Source organism: Suncus etruscus, chromosome 6 (assembly GCF_024139225.1).
Source record: "Suncus etruscus isolate mSunEtr1 chromosome 6, mSunEtr1.pri.cur, whole genome shotgun sequence".
NCBI lineage: Eukaryota > Metazoa > Chordata > Mammalia > Eulipotyphla > Soricidae > Suncus > Suncus etruscus.
The window spans coordinates 65,290,961-65,299,190 of NC_064853.1; the positions used below are offsets into that span (position 1 = coordinate 65,290,961).

The 8,230-nt window shown below is 41.4% G+C and overlaps 1 non-coding gene across 1 annotated transcript; it reads right to left on the reverse strand.

The window, feature by feature from the left end:
- Window positions 1–616: 616 nt before the first annotated feature.
- LOC126013010 (U6 spliceosomal RNA) lies at window positions 617–723 on the reverse strand. The gene has a single exon (XR_007497348.1). It is a non-coding gene; the product is annotated as a U6 spliceosomal RNA (small nuclear RNA).
- Between the last annotated feature and the right edge of the window lie 7,507 nt (window positions 724–8,230).

Below are 8,230 nucleotides of genomic sequence, written 5' to 3' on the forward strand. Positions count from 1 at the left end.
TTCCTTCCTTCCTTCCTTCCTTCCTTCCTTCCTTCCTTCCTTCCTTCCTTCCTTCCTTCCTTCCTTCCTTCCTTCCTTCCGTCCTTCCTGCCTTCCTTCCTTCCTTCCTTCCTTCCTTCCTTCCTCCCTCCCTCCCTCCCTCCCTCCCTCCTCTCTTCCCTTCCTCTTTTTTTTTTGTTTGTTTTTTGGTTTTTGGGCCACACCCGGCGTTGCTTAGGGGTTACTCCTGGCTGTCTGCTCAGAAATTGCTCCTGGCAGGCACGGGGGACCATATGGGACACCGGGATTCGAACCAACCACCTTTGGTCCTGGATCGGCTGCTTGCAAGGCAAACACTGCTGTGCTATCTCTCTGGGCCCTCCCTTCCTCTTTCTTTTCTTTCTCTCATCCCCTCCCTCCCTCCCTCCCTCCCTTTCTTTTCTCTTTATTTTTTTGGGGGGGTCACATCCAGTGATGCTCAGGAGTTACTCCTGGCTATGCACTCAGAAATTGTTCCTGGCTCAGGGAATATGGAACACTGAGGATAGAATCCAGGTCTGTCCTGGGTCAGCCGCATGCAAAGCAAATGCCCTACTGCTGTGCCACCGCTGCAGCTCTTCTATTCTTTTTTTTTTTTTTTAATATGGAATGCTTCATGAATTTATGTGTCATCCTTGCACAGGGGCCATGCTAATCTTCTCTGTATCGTTCCAATTTTAGTATATGTGCTGCCAAAATGAACACTTCTTTCTATTCTTTTTAAAATAACTTTGCTCTCACTTATCTGGAAACAAATATATTATGGTTGACTATGTCCATAAACTGCTTTCTTTTTAGTAATTTCTGTGTGTAGATGTATATATGTCTGAAGTAAAAGCAGGTAAACAACCCTTGAAAAATTCAATTCAATAGAATGTTTTATTTTTATTTCCATTTTTATTGTAAAACAGAATTCTTTTAGAGCCTAAATGATTTAGGATCTTATCTGAGAAAGGACAACTGAATTTGTTTGGAGATACTTGACTAACGATTCACAAAGAATAATCATTTAACTTAAAAAAAAACAACAAAACTTTAACTTGGGGCCGGCGAGGTGGCGCTAGAGGTAAGGTGTCTGCCTTGCAAGCGCTAGCCAAGGAAAGGACCACGGTTCGATCCCCCGGCGTCCCATATGGTCCCCCCAAGCCAGGGGCAATTTCTGAGCGCATAGCCAGGAGTAACCCCTGAGCAACTAATGGGTGTGGCCCGAAAAACCAAAAAAAAAAAAAAAAAAAAAAAAACAACTTTAACTTGGGGCTGGAGAGGTGGCGCTAGAGGTAAGGAAGGACCGCGGTTCAATCCCCTGGTGTCCCATATGGTTTCCCCAAGCCAGGGGCAATTTCTGAGCGCATATCCAGGAGTAACCCCTGAACATCAAATGGGTGTGGCCCCAAAAACACAAACAAAAAAAAAACCTTTAACTTGATAGCTTACATTCACAATTTCAATAACTATTATTCTTCGGGGGGGGGCACACTTGGCTGTGCTCAGGGCTTACGCTTAGCTCTGTACTCAGGGATCACTCCTGGTGGGCTTGGGGGAACTATACAGGGTGCTGGGGGATTAATTTGGGTCAACTTGCAAGGCCAGCACCCTACCCCCTCATTAAATCTTTTTTTTTTTTGGTTTTTGGGGTCACACCCGTTTGATGCTCAGGGGTTACTCCTGGCTAAGCGCTCAGAAATTGCCCCTGGCTCGGGGGGGGGACCTTATGGGATGCGGTCCTTCCTTAGCTAGCGCTTGCAAGACAGACACCTTACCTCTAGCGCCACCTCACCGGCCCTCCTCATTAAATCTTTAAAGCAGACAAAAAGTAAAAAAAAAAAAAAAAAGATAGTTTAGCTACATTATGTGAATAAAGAAATGAGAACTCAGATAAATTTGATCTGCTTAGAATAAAAGGTTGGGGAAAGGTTATCCTGTCATTTGGTCCTGTGTTCACTTTGCACAATCCAGCATGTTAGTGTCCACCCGCATCTCCAGCCCAATTTCCCACACCCTCCCAGACCAATTCCACCTACTACCTAAATGCAGGTCTTCTTAAAGGCATGCTATTGGAACTTGAATATTTGAGAGATTTGAATCTCAAATCCTGCTACAAATTCCTATTAGTCCTCTATAAATTTGAAATATTGCTAACGATAGTTCGGTAAAAATACAAGCCTCAGACCAGAGCAATAGTAGTGTGGAAGGACTCTTGTCTTGCATGTAGATAATCCCTGTAAAACCAGTAAGCCCCAAGTACCACAGGATGTGGCACAAAAACAAAGTTTCTGTTTCTCATTTGTCTTGGTGGCTTTTGGGAGAGGAATTGAAAGGTGGGGAGGGGGGCTACATAGTGGTGCTTTGGGTTGACTCGTGACTCTGAGCTCTGGGATAATTTCTGGAGGGAACTGGGATGTCAGGGATCAAACCAGGTCAGCCACATGCCAGGGAAGCACTCTGCCCACTGTACTATCTCTAGCCCAATTTCTGATTTGTAAAAAGATGCCTCTATTACCTTTTTCTTTTTGGGCCACACCTGGCAGTGCTCAGGAATTACTCCTGGTTCTGCGCTCAGAAATCACTCTTGGCAGGCATGGGGGACCATATGGGATGCTGGGATTCGAACCACCATCCATCCTAAATTGGCTGCGTGAAAGGCAAACACCCTACGGCTCTGCTATCTCTCCAGCCCCTTACATTTTATTTTTGAAAAAAAAATTTTTTTTATTCTTTTAAAATTTATTTATTTATTAATTGGTTTTGGGCCACACCCAGCAGCACTCAGGGGTCACTCCTGGCTCTGACTCAGAAACCACCCCTGGCAGGCTGGGGGAACTTATAGGATGCCAGGAATTGAACCGGGTCCCATCTGGGTTGGTCTCATGCAAGGCTAACACCCTACTACTGTGCTATCTCTCTGGCCCCAAAACAAAATATTTTTATTTTATACATTTCCCTTTTTGAAGATATATAATTACTTTATTTAAGTTCATTGTTGATGCATTATACTTTTATTTTGATAATTAAGTACAGTACAAGATATCTAGTCTGGGTTAGTCCTCTCCATTTGTTCTTGAATTTATCTGAACAAAAAGAACTTTATAAGCATTATTTGTTGAAGGATCTTTGGCTAGACAATTAGAATGATTGATGCATAACTGCCAGGTACCAGTCAGAGTTGTAGAGGTTTTATTGTAAAAGCAGACATTTACATATATGTGCAAAGCTGTGGAGCAAAGCATTTGACACTGCTCCTGCCTGACTTCAGGCTTGGATAGATAGCTCAACAGACTGAATGCTTTCTATGCAGGAGGCCTGGTTCATACTATGATTCCTTGAGTAACACCAGTCGTGAACCCTGACAGCAAAATCAGGAGTAGTCTTTAAAAACCACAGGGTAGGCTCCAAAAACAAAAACAAAATAATGCAAAACTTTGTTGAGTGAGATATATCAGGTGTAGATCTTAATTCCTTAAATTTGCGACATTTAATTCAATGAGTCATCTTAGAAACAAGACAATTCTAGAAAATAATACTTGAAAATAAATCATTTTTCTAAGTAAGACAAACTTAGTCAAATTCACTTTTCTTCAGGCCAACTAAAGTACTACCTTTTAACAAATGTGTTAATAATCTTAAAATAGCCCTCTATGAAAAGCCCAACTTCTGGTGACCTTGCAAGAGAGTGTTATTTCTAGAGAGAAGCAAGGTGAAGGAACAAATTAAGAATGGGTTTGGGGGCTGGAGAGATAGCATGGAGGTAAGGTGTTTGCCTTTCATGCAGGAGGTCATTGGTTCGAATCCCGGCGCCCCATATGGTCCCCCGTGCCTTCCAGGAGCAATTTCTGAGCCTGGAGCCAGGAATGACCCCTGAGCACTGCCGGGTGTGACCCAAAAACCAAAAAAAAAAAAAAAAAAAAGAAAAAAAAAGAATGGGTTTGGGTGCAAAAATAACTTGCTAATGCCAGAAAATTTGGTTTCTTAAGACTGAAAGTCTTTGAAAGAACAGGAAAAATGATGTTTCATTCTGGCAGATGTTACAGACATTTAAGTAGAAATTGGGCAACACACCAAAAGTTGAGAAAATGGGATTCATTAGAAGAAAGGAAAAGAAAAGATGACAAGTCAAGCCAGTTGTCCTCAAGCTTCTTTGTGGGTGGCCTCAAATGGTCACTGACTGAAAAGGAGAGTGTTACCTTAAATGGAGGGAGAATACAGGGAAGAAAGGAGATGTTGAAAGAGTTGCTATTTATACCAGTCCAATGAAGAGGAAGTTGATTTATTCCCCTTTATTAGCATAAACTGATAAACTTTCCACTCAAATGAGACTTTAATCTCCAACATCACACTAAAATTACTCTTCACCTTCAATGGCTTCTAATGAACACTTGTGTCCTTTTTATTTTGCTCAAAATAGGACAATATTAAACAGACTGCTACTAGAGTCTTCTAAAACATTCTTGTTCTTGGCCCCTTGACATACTACTTTGGTGTTTCATCTCCTTCACTGGACCTTATATGTATATGTATATGTATATGTATATGTATATGTATGTAATATAAAGATATTATGTATAGATACTATATAGATAATATACAGATATATATAATATGGATATTATATACATACATAAATATATTTATTTTAAGATTATATAACACATAGTTGACATAATTGATCATAATACATTAGTTTCCAGTTAAGTGGGATAGAAATCATTGAAGAGGGGCCGGAGAAATAGCATGGAGGTTAAGGCATTTGTTTGCCTTACATGCAGGACGGTGGTTCGAATCCCGGCATCCCATATGGTCCCCCGAGCCTGCCAGGAGCGATTTCTGAGTGTAGAGCCAGGAGTAACCCCTGAGTGCTGCCAGGTGTGACCCAAAAACCAAAAAAAAAAAAAAATCATTGAAAAAGAAAAGAGGGGCTGGTATGATAGCACAGTAGGTAGGGCATTTACCTTCATGGGCCAACCAGGGTTTCATCCCTGCAGCATCTTATATAGACCCCCAAAGCCTACAAGGAATAATTTCTGAGTACAGAGCCAGGAGTAATACCTGAGTGTTCTGGGTGTGGCCCACAAAACCAATAAATAAGTAAAGAAAAAAAGAAAAATGAAGGGGCCAGAGGGATAGCATGGTATAGTATAGCATGTTGATACTGTAGCTTTTTTTCAGCTGCCACACCTTCTAGACGTACAAAAAGGTGTGGAGAGGGTACTGCACTCACTCCAAATAAGCCCTAGTGATACCTGCGCAGATGCCAGAATATCCGGAGTTTTGGTCAGATTGGTGTTTCTGTAACGAGCGGTAGATGAGTGGTAAAGCAGGGCCATTGGTGAAGCAGTGATTGTGAACGGTGGGTGCAGCTGGTGTGGCTTTGGCAGGACAGGGGCTGCTTGGCTCTCCTCTCCTCCTGAGACTGCCAGCTTTCAGCTGCATGGCTGGTGTGCCCATAATCCTCCAGTTTGGTTTACATCTCTTTTGACAATTGATCAAGTCTACGGAGCTGGCCGGCTGCAGACATGGCGACTGTTCATGGTACATGGTATCCCTGGGCCTTTTTTTGTTGATGATCTCTCAACTCTGGGCTCTGGGTGTTACTAACTTTCTCCCCAGGTAACCTCGCTTTTCCTCTGGTTCCTGAACTTCATCTATAATGCTTTCTCAGGTCTCTGAGAGAACTGGATTTCAGTCTACTTCTCCAAACTCAGATGCATGTGACCAATGTTTTTTTCCTCCTCCTCCTCCTCCTCCTCCTTCCCCCTTCTTCTCCTCCTTCCCCCTTCTGTCCTTCTCCTCCTCCTCCTCCTCCTTCCCCCTTCTCCATCCTTCTCCTCCTCCTCCCATTCTGCACACAGGTTGATTGAGTCCATCAAGGGCTCTGACCTTCCCACACCATTGCCTCTGCACTTTGTGTCTCCCAGACCACCTCCCTTTCAAATCCAAAAACACATAAATGCCAATGCACCCATGTGGCAATTTAACAGTCTAGCCCACTAATTCTGTATAGTTTTGATATCTTGCCTCAAATACCTCCATAATTACCCTCTTTAAAAGGTTTATTACCTTCATGAACACTAAAATAGCATCTTAGAGCACATAAATATTTATATAAGCAATTATAAAGAGTAACAGACTGTTGAAATATAAAGAATATAAAGATCTAAAACATTTGGGAATCTGAAGTGTAAATGATGGTTTTGTAAGATTCTGTACTCTTGGCTGGAAGTCTTTTTCATTCAGCTAGTCATTCTGAAGAAAAAATAGTAGCTGTCACCAGTAATAAAGTGACAAAAGAAAAGAGAAATAGGGGCTGGAGAGATAGCATGGAGGTAAGGCGTTTGCCTTTCATGCAGGAGGTCATCGGTTCAAATCCCAGCGTCCCATATGGTCCCCCGTGCCTGCCAGGAGCAATTTCTGAGCCTGGAGCCAGGAATAACCCCTGAGCACTGCCGGGTGTGACCCAAAAACCACACACACACAAAAAAAGAGAAATAATAAAATGGAAGAATATGTAAGGCTTTTTTTTTTTTTTTTTTTTTGGTTTTTGGGCCACACCCTGTGACGCTCAGGGGTTACTCCTGGCTATGCGCTCAGAAGTTGCTCCTGGCTTCTTGGGGGACCATATGGGACGCCGGGGGCTTTTTTTATATAGATAATAGCAAGAGGAATAATCTTTGAATCATAGGAACACCAGAATGAGAGGAAAAAGGAAAGGAGAGGAATGGTTGACAGAAGAAATAACAAGAATTTTCCTGATCTCTGGAGAGAAACCCCTGCAGATTCAAGAGGCCCATAGAGAACCAAACAAAATAGTCTTTAAAAGAACAATGCCGGGCCCGGAGAGATAGCACAGTGGTGTTTGCCTTGCAAACAGCCGATCCAGGACCAAAGGTGGTTGGTTCGAATCCCGGTGTCCCATATGGTCCCCCGTGCCTGCCAGGAGCTATTTCTGAGCAGACAGCCAGGAGTAACCTCTGAGCACTGCCTGGTGTGACCCAAAAACCAAAAAAAAAAAAAAAAAAAAGAACAATGCCAAACACACAGTAATTAAAATGATAAAATCTAAAAACAAATACAGACTACTTAGAGCAGTAAAAGAAAAAAAATCTCAAATACAAGGGAAAGAACATAAGAATCACAACAAACATTTCATAAAACTTTGAAGTCAGAAAAAATAGATTAACATTCAAAGTACTTAATGGAAAAAACGTCCAATTTACAGTTTACTATCCTGCAAAGTCATCATTTAGACTTGAGGGAGGGATAAGAATCTTTTCAGACAAACAAGGACTGGCAGCATTTATAATAAATAAACCAATCCTGCAAGAATTACTAAAAAGGCGACTTATAAAAATCAGACTCTTGCAACAATAGCTAGCTTCCACACACAAAGATGGCAACATCATTAACCTATCTATCATTAACCTCTCTCAATATCAATGGACTAAACTGTCAAAAGGCATGGAGTAGCTGGATGAATCAGGAAAGAAAAAAATAAGGAGGCAAAAGAACTGGGATTGTTGGACATATACAATGTTGGTTTTTTTTTCTTTTTCTTTCTTTTTCTTTTTTTTGGGTCACATCTGGTGGCACTCAGGGGTTGCTCCTAGCTCTGTGCTCAGAAGTTGCTCCTGGCAGGCTCAGGGGACTATATGGGATGCTGGGACTCGAACTGGGGTTTGTCTTGTGTTGACCACGTGCACAAATGCCTTACCACTGTGCTATCACTCCCAAACAAGAATACACATTTTTCTCCAGTGCACATGAAATGTTCTTGAGGGCAGATAACACATATTTGTGTATAAATATATACAAATATAGAAATTGTATAAAGTATCTTCTCAGACATAAAGTCATAAAAGTAGAAATTAACCATAGAAGATGAAGAAAACTTCCAACACGTGGAAGTTGAATAAAACATTGCTAAACAGCAACTGGATTAAAGAGGAAATCAAGGAAGAAATAAAAAGATTCCTTGAAACTAATGACAACGAAGATAAAAGCTAATCAGAATATAAATTCATAGTGATGCACTACATTAAGAAAGAAGAAAAAGCTCAAACTAATAACCTAAACAGACATCTCACAAATCTGGAGTAGGAGCAGTGAAGGCGCCCAAAAAGTAGTAGAAAGAGGGAAATAAAAAAGAGCAAAAACAAGAGCATAAATCAGCAACATAGAAACCAAAAAAGCAATTCAAAGAATCAAGAAAATCAGGAGT